General features: G+C 41.4%; 1 protein-coding gene across 2 annotated transcripts in view; it reads right to left on the reverse strand.

Annotated features, from left to right (window-relative positions):
* The window catches only part of ncoa2 (nuclear receptor coactivator 2), a 69,755-nt gene extending 58,699 nt beyond the window's left edge, over positions 1-11,056 (reverse strand). Inside the window, exon 1 of one of the 2 annotated variants that reach the window (XM_017453360.3) lies at positions 10,802-11,056. The gene's annotated coding sequence lies outside the window, so the exon portion shown is untranslated. Of the gene's footprint in view, positions 1-6,298; positions 6,886-10,801 lie in introns of those variants that run through there. The other variant, XM_017453361.3, reaches the window with a different exon arrangement.
* Positions 11,057-11,663: the final 607 nt, after the last annotated feature.

The following is an 11,663-nucleotide window of genomic DNA, read 5'->3' on the forward strand; positions in this document are numbered from 1 at the left end:
TAAAAACACACAGCTGGAGGCAATACTGAAGCCGAAACATTTTGATATTTTACTATAGTGCATCCGTCTATAAGACCCCGGTGTACCTTTCTGGGAAACAGAATAGATGTATTTCTCAAATTACAAAATAATATCATAAAATAACAACTAAACCAGCCAAAAGCATTTTAAGTAGAATAGCAGAAATTGGATATAAATTGAGTTTAACACATGCTTCTTTCGAGACACATCTTATCAAACTGATAGACAGACAGACAGATAGATAGACAGATAGACAGACAAACTTTAACAGCTGAGAGTGTAGACTCACACTGTACTTCCTCTTGCCGCAGGATACAACTCTCACACACACCCTCTCTCTCACACACCAGGCATTAGTTTCAGTTTGGTGCAGAAGTAGCTTTTCTGTAAGTGACACTTGTTTTGTTTTCTTCTCTTCCTTTTACCACTTATCCTCTTCTTTCTCACTTTGCTCAAGTCCAAATCGACAGTTTGGCTTCAAGACAGATCCATGAAGGACAAACACCCCGAGTGAGCTTAGTCCTCTTCAGCGCATTGAAAAGTGTTTGTTTTTGATCTTTACACATCAGGGGTGGCACGAGGGCTAAAAGCGTTCCCTTACTCCATGTGTGTGAGCAATAGGTTTACACAATTATTATTACAATATTGGTTTAAAAGGTACGTTTAACTGTAGCTGCTCTCATTGGACAGTGGTTTGACTGGAAATGAACCTCATGCAGGATTTTGGCTTGAATAGAAACGAGCTAAGCTAGTTGGTTCTTGTGAGCTTGCTGACTAACTAGCATTAGCCAGCATATTAGAGACACACACACACACAGCCTGAGATAGTGTTACGTTAGCAACACTAACTCCTCTCATAGTTTTACTCTTCCTTATTCTGTCTACCGGATGGTACAGACTTTATCTTAGCTGCTACTCCAGTATGGAAAACTAGGACTGACGGTATATAAATCAGCTATCGACGATACCGTCATACTTCGCCCTGAAGATCACAATATAGTTCGTGTAACGGATAATTGGCCCACACAGACATTAGCGGATTAGGAGCGCTGCTTATTCTCCTGGAGCACACGTAATGAGACGAGACAGACAGAAGGAACGAGTTTAGTGTGGGGAAAGCTGGGTGTATTACACTCGTGCGAGAGTGCGTGTCATCACCCTGCTGGTGCACAACACGGCCGTGAAATTGCATTACAATTACATCACAACATCCAGCTGTTAAACACCGTCATTATCCAAAAGTAGCTCTTTGGCCACTGGTTTTCTAAAATAAACCATAATTCCACACTATATCTCCAGGCCATTTACTGAAATATGACATCAGGAACAAAAATAACGAGAAAATACTGGGCCCGAAAGACTAAGCCCACATTACTGACAGTTAGAAATAAAATAGACTTCTTGCTCAGCAGTAAAAAAATAAAATAAAGTCTTTCAAAGGTCACAAGGAGTTAGATTTGATTAGATAGTACTAAGCCTGACACACAACATTAGCACAATAGTTTACCTCATGTTTTTTTTAGCTTTGGATCAAATAGTTCAATTTCAATTTGATTTTATTTGTATAGCACTTTTTACAGTGGACATTGTCTAAAAGCAGCTTTACAGAAATATATAAACACAGGATACAGATTGAAAGTGTGTGTATTTATCCGTATCGAGCAAGCCGGTAGTGATAGTCACTGCTAAAGAGGCTACCACAATGCTAGCTAAGCTAGCCAGACTAGTTCACAAGCTAAGAATAATATCTTGCATTTCCATAGCTGGCTACCTTAGCTATTGTTACTAAACTACTATATTGGGTAATTAAAAACTATCTACAATTACATTTTATGCTAAGCACTATATGGAGCCGGCTAGCCATAAGGTCACATGGTCAACTTTGCTGATTAAATCTAACTTAAGAGCCAGGACTTTTACGGCTGTTTGTGTCTGAGATGTAAAATTGTGTGGAAGATATGATGAAGAGGGTGATGTTAATAGTGTTCTGAAAAAATGATGACCTAGCAAGTATGCGTTTCAGAATCTTCAGGACTGTGTGAAGCTTTCTTACATGAAGTCCCTCATCCATGATAGATATAGCTGAAGATCTCGGCATTCTAAGTCAGCCAGATAATGTTTATGCTGCGTTCGAGGCGAGGTAATTTATAAAAAAATAAGTAAATAAATAACAACAACTTGTAATTCCCTGCTTACGACTGGTAAACGCCACCAAAACTTTTACCTCGTCAACTTGGGGCAGTCTTCTCAACTACCAGTTCCTTCCCTGTTTACAGAGTGACGTGAAATCAACATGGCTGTTCTCACTGTGAACAGAGCAAAGTACCCATTCCCTACTTTTAAAGAGGATTATAGCAATATTAGCTTGAGTTCGGTTAATATACATTATTAATTACCACTTACAAGGCACCACAAATGCAGCATTAGTGTCTGCAGTAACCCCATCTCAACGTCATACCTGCTCCTTTAATACTGCATTTTATTTAGATAGCAGCTAGCTATTTATATTTTCCAGCTAGCCTTACTAGAGCAATTATTTGTTTAGCTAGTTTACTCCAGCCACAGACCACACTGCAACACTAGTTAGCTTATTTAATAGCAAGCTAGCTAGCTTAAACTAGCTAGCCTTAAACAAACTGTTTTACTGCCCCCCCCCCCCCCCCCCCCCCCCAACATTTACAATGATCCCAAAGTTATTTGAATTCTTTTTAATCTAATGTGTGCACAATGTCATGGTCATATCTGTATGCTTTAGATTTTTTTTTTTTTCTTCAGCATACTTTAGTATGCTAAGTTTTTGAGAACTTCTTCAACTCGACAGGTGTCAGTGAATAGTGCAGGTCATGTTTTATTTGAGAGCATTTCTGCCAAAATAGCACAAAAGAAAAACCAGAAGAAGGACCACCACAACATAAACCATAGGGTCCGTATGCAATTTCAGTGCCCCTTTAAAAATCACAGAACCTAAGCAAGATTGATACTGAAACTAAAACGTCACTTATGAGCTATATTTAACCCAACAGTGTGTTGTGTTCATCTGCAAAATTTATACAATAGGCAAGTAAGGCAGAATTCAATCCAAGCATATAGCTGATGGTTAAGGTCCCTGCCCAAGAGTCTAACAGTGGCTATCTGGCAAAGATCTGAACCGACATCCTTCCATTCCCTAGCGCAGAACCTTAACCACTAAGCTATCTCTGCTTCCAAGATGTAGTGGAAGGGAAGTCTGAAGGCCATTCAAGCCTGGGCGTTTGAGTGCTTGTTTTATGGAGATCTATAAGTGTGTATAAGTACTTGGCTCTGGTTTGACCTCATATTAAGTTTGCAGCCTCGCGTTCGCTTTTTCTTATGGAGTGAAAGAGAAGTAATGCCGACCTAATGGAGGATCAACCTCCAGTTCAACCGGCGGTCCACCTCAGCTTCACCTGCCTCAGCACCATCGTCTACGACAGCTTGGAATTTCCTTGAATATCACACTCCTGGCCTGCTGCCAAACTTGCGCTAAGGTTCGACCACTGAAACCAATAGACTGCACTTAAAAAAAGCATCATGACCCACTAAAGCTGTAGGCACACAGCCCAGAGCAGATAGTCCTCACCAAAAGGACTGATCGATTGGGGTGAACCGTGCGAACTTTAGGTTTAAGAATAAAAGTAGCAATGCAAACAGCTGGAATGTAAATACGCGGCGTCCTTCGGCTGCCTTCCAAATGAGTGCGACTTGAACTCATGAGCAAAATGGAACAGAATATTCGGAAGCGTCCATTTTAATACTGTATATCGGGAAAACATTGTGTAACTGGTTATTGGCACATGTCTATCTGAGGTGTCTCTGGGGTGGAGAGAAGAATGCTTGGCAGGACTAATGGCAGAAAAAAAAAAAAAGATGTTCAAGGGTTACTGGCTTCCTAAAACGGTTCTACATGGAACCGTCTCTGACAGAAAAACAAAGTTTTACACAGAACCTTTAGGACTTCCCTGAAGAAAAAAAAAAACAAAAAAAACTGTCAATCACAGCAACATTACACAATGAAGAAACGTGGTTGAGAGCGTTTCCACATGCACAATGCGCTGAGAACTTACAGGATTGGGACTAAACAGCTGTGTGGCCTAATCAGTGTGAGGCTAATCAGATCAAAATGACTTCAATTTGCTAACGAGCATAAAGAGCAATGCAAAAATGTCAGCAGTAAGTGTTGTCATGTTGCTGAAACAATGCCACGATGAATGTGTGCTGTAATCAAAGCTAAAAATGGTGCAATGGAATATTAGCACATGCGACTTTTTTCTTCTTTCTTTTGGCCAGGCAGTGTATATCGTCAATATCGCGAGATGACAAATTCTTATCATGGGGAGGAAACATACCGGTATATCATGGACCATACGATACGGCACAGTCCTACTTGTGGTGGTAATTTGGCAGTTGTAGTAGTGTCATTTCCCACCCAAGTGAAAAAAAACCCCCAAAACAAATATGAACGCCTTCACAAAAGCGTGACTTTTATTTGCGCTGTCAGAGCATGTAAAGCTCCTTTAACTGCACTTTTAAAGTTACAGACGTGAATGGGTATTGGTGCTGTTCTACTATAGTGAACTTCAAACATTCAGCAACATTTTGGACTGAAATTGCAGTACAGCGATAACAGCAGACAACAGTTAGAAGTGTTAGCACCAAACTCGCCTGTCTAACGTTAGTGATAACTCGAATATTGATGATACCCTTTTCAAAAGCGTGATTAGTATGGTCAGTGTTATAGATTTAACCAAGCACTATGTCTGTATGTTAACTGATCTAAGCCAATACTTCTATAAACCCAGTTTTTAAAAAAAATAAAAAATAAAAAAAAAAGAAAGAAAAGATGTAGTTGAGCGGCCAGGTTGATTTGATGTCACTCTGCAAATGAGAAAGGAACTGGCATGGAGGACTATCCAAAGTTGAGGGGGTGGTTTCTGTGGCTTTTACTGGTTGTAGGCTGGGAAATACAACTTGCAACTTTGCATAAGCCACAAAAGGTGATTTTATCACAGGTGTTCAATAAAGAATTACATTCATTTTTAATAATATTGAACGTAAACAATTCTGAATAAACTATGCAATGTAGTCTGTTTTGGCTGCTAAGCAACTTAAGGGCCAAAGATTAGGGTAGTCTATGGACAGAACAATTAAGCGTAACGGTTTGATTGGTTTAAAACCTGCCGCATCCGATACATAATGCGATGATGGTGATGCAGTCACAGGTGTGCGCATATCAATGGCTTCAACCGATCGGAGTTTAGAACCGAAACTATCCGTCTTACGCGTCGAGAGCTTCGCCTCGAGTTTCCTTTTTCCCAGCGGCCTTACAGAGCTTCTGTTTCTGCTCCACTTTCGAAAACAGGAAGCTAGAAAGCTAGAAAGTAGCACTCTTTTGGCAGAGGTGTGTTCCGATATTACGTCGAAAAAAAGGTACAGAGGTTAGCCGCAAGTGGTGGAAACGACGTTCGTTATTTGAACAAGTCATTTATTGAGGTCACTGAATATCCGCTGAAGTCTTGGTTTTTAACCTCTAAATCGTTTGGTCATTGTTCACCAGTAAAACCCTTCAGGGCTTCAGAGATCCAACGGAGTCGACAAAACTATATTACAGCTGAATGTGAGCAGCAATGTAATGTAGCAGACCTGCTTTCCTCCATGCCCTTTGCTCCCAGTGTAATCTGAGCCATTAGCAAAAATCCCTGCACAGGCAGAGCATGCAAACAGCAACATGCACTCTTACACACACACACACACAGAATACTCACATCCATCCCAGCTAATGAAGGCAGACAAGAAGGTCGTCATTTCCCTGCTTTCTCCTAATTAGGCCTGTTCACCATAATTCAGTTACAACTCCATAAAGCACATTACGGCTGCAACTGGAGTCTATGGTGAAACTGTAACAATGAGGCTGCGCTGCACTTTATAATACTGTAATCATGTTTTGGCAGATTTGCTAAATGTTTGGTAGCACTGTTGTCTTATTAGACATGTGCCTTTTAGTTACGATGGGTTATATCATTTATTGAAATATAATACTGTTATTGGGAGGAGGCTGGCTGAGCAGGCAGAATTTGTTCTCTCACAATCAGGCCAGCTGTCTTTCAAGGACCTTCATTTTTGACCAATCGGAAGGCGTTGTGAGGTAAATCTCACAAGAACATAGCACACGGAAATGTCCCGAATTCTTTTATAGCAATAGTAACATCCTGTATACATGTAAACTGTGATATCGTTATATACGTAGGATAAAATACCTTACCTTTAACTCATGCATTTTGCATCGTATTGTTTTCCTTAACAAACCATACGTCAAATGTCGAAATAAATCCGACTCAAATTGCCCGAACCGTGACCACAGGAGCGACGCAACGCGGGTTTATGTATTCTTATGCGGCGAGGGCGAAGTTTCAATGGCTAAGTGAACGGAGGGGGTCAAAGGTCAGCGGCTTTGGGAATGAAGTCATGAATTTAACGCACTGTGCTCACGTGAACTGACGGTTCCCTTCCCACGGGAACGGTCATGTGATCAGGAAAGCCCTGACAGGATTTGCCCTGTGTAGTTTTCCACGCACGGAATGGGACGCTGAACTTTTCCAGCTTTAGATTGACGAAACTTGTTCTTTTTTTACACACAAACACACCCATACACACAAACTGAAAACCAGTTACGTCTCATATTATTCAGGAAATCATTATTGGTACCTATCGATACTCCTATTCACATTAACAGGCTGTCTGGGTAGGCTGAGACTTTACCTTTGTAAAAAAAAAAAAAAAGATCTGCCCTACATCGAAAAGAAGGATAAGAATGATTTCAGACGCATAGGATTCCGTTCACCAGAGAAGTGTTATAGAGAAGTGTGAAAAACATCGCGTACGGCGCTCCAGCAATGACTTTAAAGTACAACTGCAGCTTTATTTAAAAAAAATGAAGAAAAGAAAAAAAAAGAGATAACATTGCGAAGTGCAAAGGTTAAAAGGTGATCATGTCATAAATCAGTTATCATGATCTCAACAAGTACTCACCAGCTGCTACATTGAGATAAATGAGTGAGGACTTCACAGATAGAGAGAGAGAGAGAGAGAGAGAGAGAGAGAGAGAGAGAGAGAGAGAGAGTACCCCGACTCTACTGAAGACCCACAAAGGCCTCGCAGCTGACTGCAGTCAGCACATTCCTTTGTGCAACAACAACCAGCAACACAACCTGTTCTGTATCGACCTCATCAATGTGACTAAGCATTTTAGCACCACGGAGGTCCCGAACACACACACACACACACACACACACATACACACACAAAAGCTGCTTTTTCTGTAGTTTTTTCCTTGCACTATACACACACACACACACACACCTAAAGCGCCATTACTTAACTTCTTTACATTTCGGCAATTCTATCACACCGTGTTTACTCACAATCACTTGCTAGCTTCTAAACCCACATACAAAACACGACTCGGCTTTTCCAACAAGAATGTAACAATGGGAAAAAAATATGCAACAAAGGACAACTCATTTTGGCAAAAGACTGAAACATACTCTCCATTCAAATCACTCTTACAATTTACTACTGACGTAAATTTACTTTTACATTTACTTGTTACTACCCATCTCTGCTGATAGAATCAGTCTGTACAGGAGTTCTTTTCTGATCGTTCAGGCCAAAAACGCTTGCTATTGCTGCGGCTTTTTTCCAAACGCCACACCGTTTGCCGAGATGTTTTGTGTTTTTTTTTTTTTTTGTGTGTGTGTGGAAAACTACTCGAAATAGTTTTGCACGGTCGTCCGCGGTAACGCTCGTTGTTAAATGAGACCTTTTAGCCGTAGTCAGGCTCGACACGTGAATCGAAGAGGGCTTCGGCTGAACGCGCCGTGTGATGACGTCACGTGATGCGCCTCGGACGAAATCCGCGGTAGTTTTTAAAAATTCCGAGCTCCTCTCAATATCGCGGTGTTTCCTTGGTTTTGTGTTCATCGCAAAATCGTTAAATCCTGGAGGGACTGTATAATTAATGTGTTACCTAAAATATGCCACCGGTTATGTAAGATATACCGACAGGACGTGCTGTTGTAAGAAAATAATCAACAACAGGTTGGTGCGGTGCGCTATTTAACCCACCAAAGTAAGATTACATCCCTATTACTGCACATCCCAAATAGTTTTACACCTCTTGTGTTTGAATTAGAACGACATGACCTACTTTGTATAATAAGTTAACAGTTGTGTTTAATGTCGTGGAATGTCTGCAGAACAAGTTCCTGCTACCACGTAACAGCCACATACAGTCAATCAATCGCCGGCCGTTGTTTTTTTTTCTCTCTCTTTAAGTTTGTAACGCAACAAAATTCACGAAACGAAAAGGAACTCTATCCTGAAGTTACATCTTTACCACTGAATGTAACAAACTGCTGACACCGGAGACTCCTTCCACAAATGGTAATTAAACGTCCAATCACGGAATACTTCACCATAGCAACAATTGCACACAAAATATGTTTATGTACAACGTCTGCCCCACGTATCCCTGTGTAACAGGTACCTCTAGGAATAACAACAAAACATATTAAAAGAGTATCAATAGAAGATCTTCTGACCAATCGGATTCGAGCAATTTAACCGTGTTGTAGCATAAACCATAATACTGAACATATATATAATGAAGCACAAATCCAAAATAAATATCTTAATGCAAAACAAACCAAGCTGTTTGTTGTCCTTCCAGTACAAATAGCAAATTATGATAGATCTTTTTCTATACAATGGTAAGACGTTCTCAAGAGCTACTCTCATTTAAGCTGTAAAATTCGGACGAAACCTGTGAGGGGAGAATTTTTTTTGTGCGGATAAACAGATGATAATTGTCCATCTAGTTCTTGTATGGCGATTACAATAGAATGCAAGCAACACACCTACTCCTAAAACGCTGAATCAAGGGAACGGCCTAAAGCTGCACCCTATCTGTCACGCACACATGCAGTGTAGATCTTGGAAACAGCACCAATTAGCACTATTGCTAAGTGAAACCAACGTAAAAAAAAAACAAAACAACATTACAAAATGCTTCAGCGGCAGAGCAGACGTACAGCAAGACAGATCATGCCGTCAAGTCTACATTGTGCAGTAAATTGACAGTTATAAGGGAAGAATAGATATACAGCTCACAAAGTAGAATATTAACCTCTAAATATAGAACACTAATAATAATAATAATAATAATAAAGAGGAAATACTTCTTCAATTCAATAATCTCAAATCAAAACCTCAACAACTTTTTTAAAACCAGCACTAACTCCAATGAAGCTTTTAGTGTACAGAGTGACTGTGTGTTATCACACCAATAAGGAATGCTGCTCAGGAAAGCTCACCATTATTACACAGTGCTACATTTTATTTATTCATTTATTTACTGGATTTAGCACCTGAATTTTCCATCATAGGTGAATTTCGATTCATCAAAAGGGCCACAAGGCTTCAGGTGAAAAACCTAGAGAGACTGGGCTTGAAGAGCGAGAAAAAAGGGCACCAGGGTCCAGGACTGAGGAAAAAAAAAAGGGGGTACAAGGCGTGAGATAGTTTCAGGAGTTAGCCCAAGTGCCATAAGACCCCACAAGGGGTCAGAGGTAAGACCAAGGGAAATCGAGCATCGGTAGAGAGACCAAGGGGCATGAGGATTCAGGAGCACGATCCAGATAAACCAAGCTTAAGAAGCAAGACCAAGGATATGAGGATTCAGGAGCGAAACGGAGGGCCACCGAGCTTCAGTAGAGAGACCAAGGGGCATTAGGATTCAGGAGCAAGACCGAGGGCCACAAGACTTCTGGGGGTGAGACCAAGGGAAATCGAGCAACAGTAGAGAGACCAAGGGGTACGAGGATTCAGGAGTGAAACGGAGGGCCACCAAGCTTCAGTAGAGAGACCGAGGGGTACGAGGATTCAGGAGCAAGGAGGAAAGGAGACCTCAATGTTTCAAGAGTGAAACCAAGGACTATGAGGCTTCAGGATCAAGATCGATACTTGTGAGGCTTTACGAAGGTGGTAAAAGGTTCCAAGGCTGTGTAACTTTAGAAGCGTGCGCGTTTCTTTAAGTGATCAGGACTACAGTCGCATTAACTGCATTTCCACCGACAGTTCAGTTGCCCATGCGTGCTCCATGCAATACAGCTGCAAGCAGCTGTCTCATCAATCCCTCACTGTAGAGGAAAAGCACAGCTCCATCCCCGAGTTCCTGCTCTTTAAAACACACCGCCATGGTGCGCGTGCAGCGTTTCCGTTCCGTCCGCGTCCCAAACTATTCGCGGCGTCTACAAACAGAGAGGCAGAACTGTGTGAGAACTCGTCCGTGCAACAGCAGTGCACGAGATGAGGAGCTACAATCCAGAGTTGAAGTTCCGGTATAACGCACAACCACCTCTGCGTTTACCGAGCTGCAGCCCTGTAAATACAATAACAACTAATAATAATAATAATAATAATAATAATAATAATAATAATAATACAATAACAACCCGACTCACAGGGCTCAAGAGACTGCACGAGCGAGCGGAACTCCGGAACTGAGCCGAGATCACACACGCACGCACGCGCGCGCAAACGCACGCACACACACACACACACACACACTCAGCGCCGCTGCTGCTTTAGCACGCTAACTGAGAACCACCACCACCACCACCAACACACTGAGCCGGGGCTCGAGGTCTTTCCGCGGAGAAAACGGCAAAGCAAAGCGGCTATGAAATGACACGCGCTGTAACATTACCTAAGATGCGCGAGTTGCAGTAGTTATTTTCCGCTTAAATCCTGCGCGTGAGCTCTGGCTCTGACCTTGGACTCGGGGGAAGAGCACGAGAGCTGAGCGGCGCCGCCATGTTCCTGCTGCTGTTGCTCCTCTCTCTCGCTCTCGCTCTCTGACTGTGTGTGTGTGTGTGTGTGTGTCCTCCCCCACTCAGTGTGTATCGTCCCCGTTTGAGCTGCAGCTCAGTCACTGTACACCCAGCAACAGCCGCCTAGTTCAGTCCACTAAGTAGTGAACATTTTGCATTCACTAGCTCGCAGTGAACATGAATAACAATGCGAAAGTGTCAGTGGAGTGTCTGTACCCTTTTCAAGTAAAGGTACAGTACGCTTATGGCAAGTCACGTATCATTTTCAAGCACACTTAACTAATCACACACGTACAGTACGTGCAAGTAAAAAAAAAAAAAAAATGTAAAAAATAAATAAATAAAAGAGCATTGGTGTGGGAGCCACACTAAGACATGGTATTAAATGTAAATAGCACAAGACTAGGATTTATTCTAATTTTATCACACCTAGAACTAGAATTATGGGATTGCCTTTAAAAAAAAATAATCATAGTAAAAAAGACATGATGCACATACAAAAGTTGATCATTATTTTTTTAAATTATTATTTAAATAAAGAAGAAGCCGGCAGTCATCGATCTAGGACTTGAATTCACTTCTACACAAAATGCTGCCTAAGTAGTAGACATCCTGTTCCTGAATGGAATTCGATATAATGTACAATCGATTATCAGCACACACCTGCAGAGATAGTTGGAACTGTGTTGTCCCAACTGAGGCAAGAATTGCATATTTAATATCTAATATTCATTTATT

The sequence above is a fragment of the Ictalurus punctatus genome, chromosome 23, assembly GCF_001660625.3.
Source record: "Ictalurus punctatus breed USDA103 chromosome 23, Coco_2.0, whole genome shotgun sequence".
In the NCBI taxonomy this organism is placed as follows: domain Eukaryota; kingdom Metazoa; phylum Chordata; class Actinopteri; order Siluriformes; family Ictaluridae; genus Ictalurus; species Ictalurus punctatus.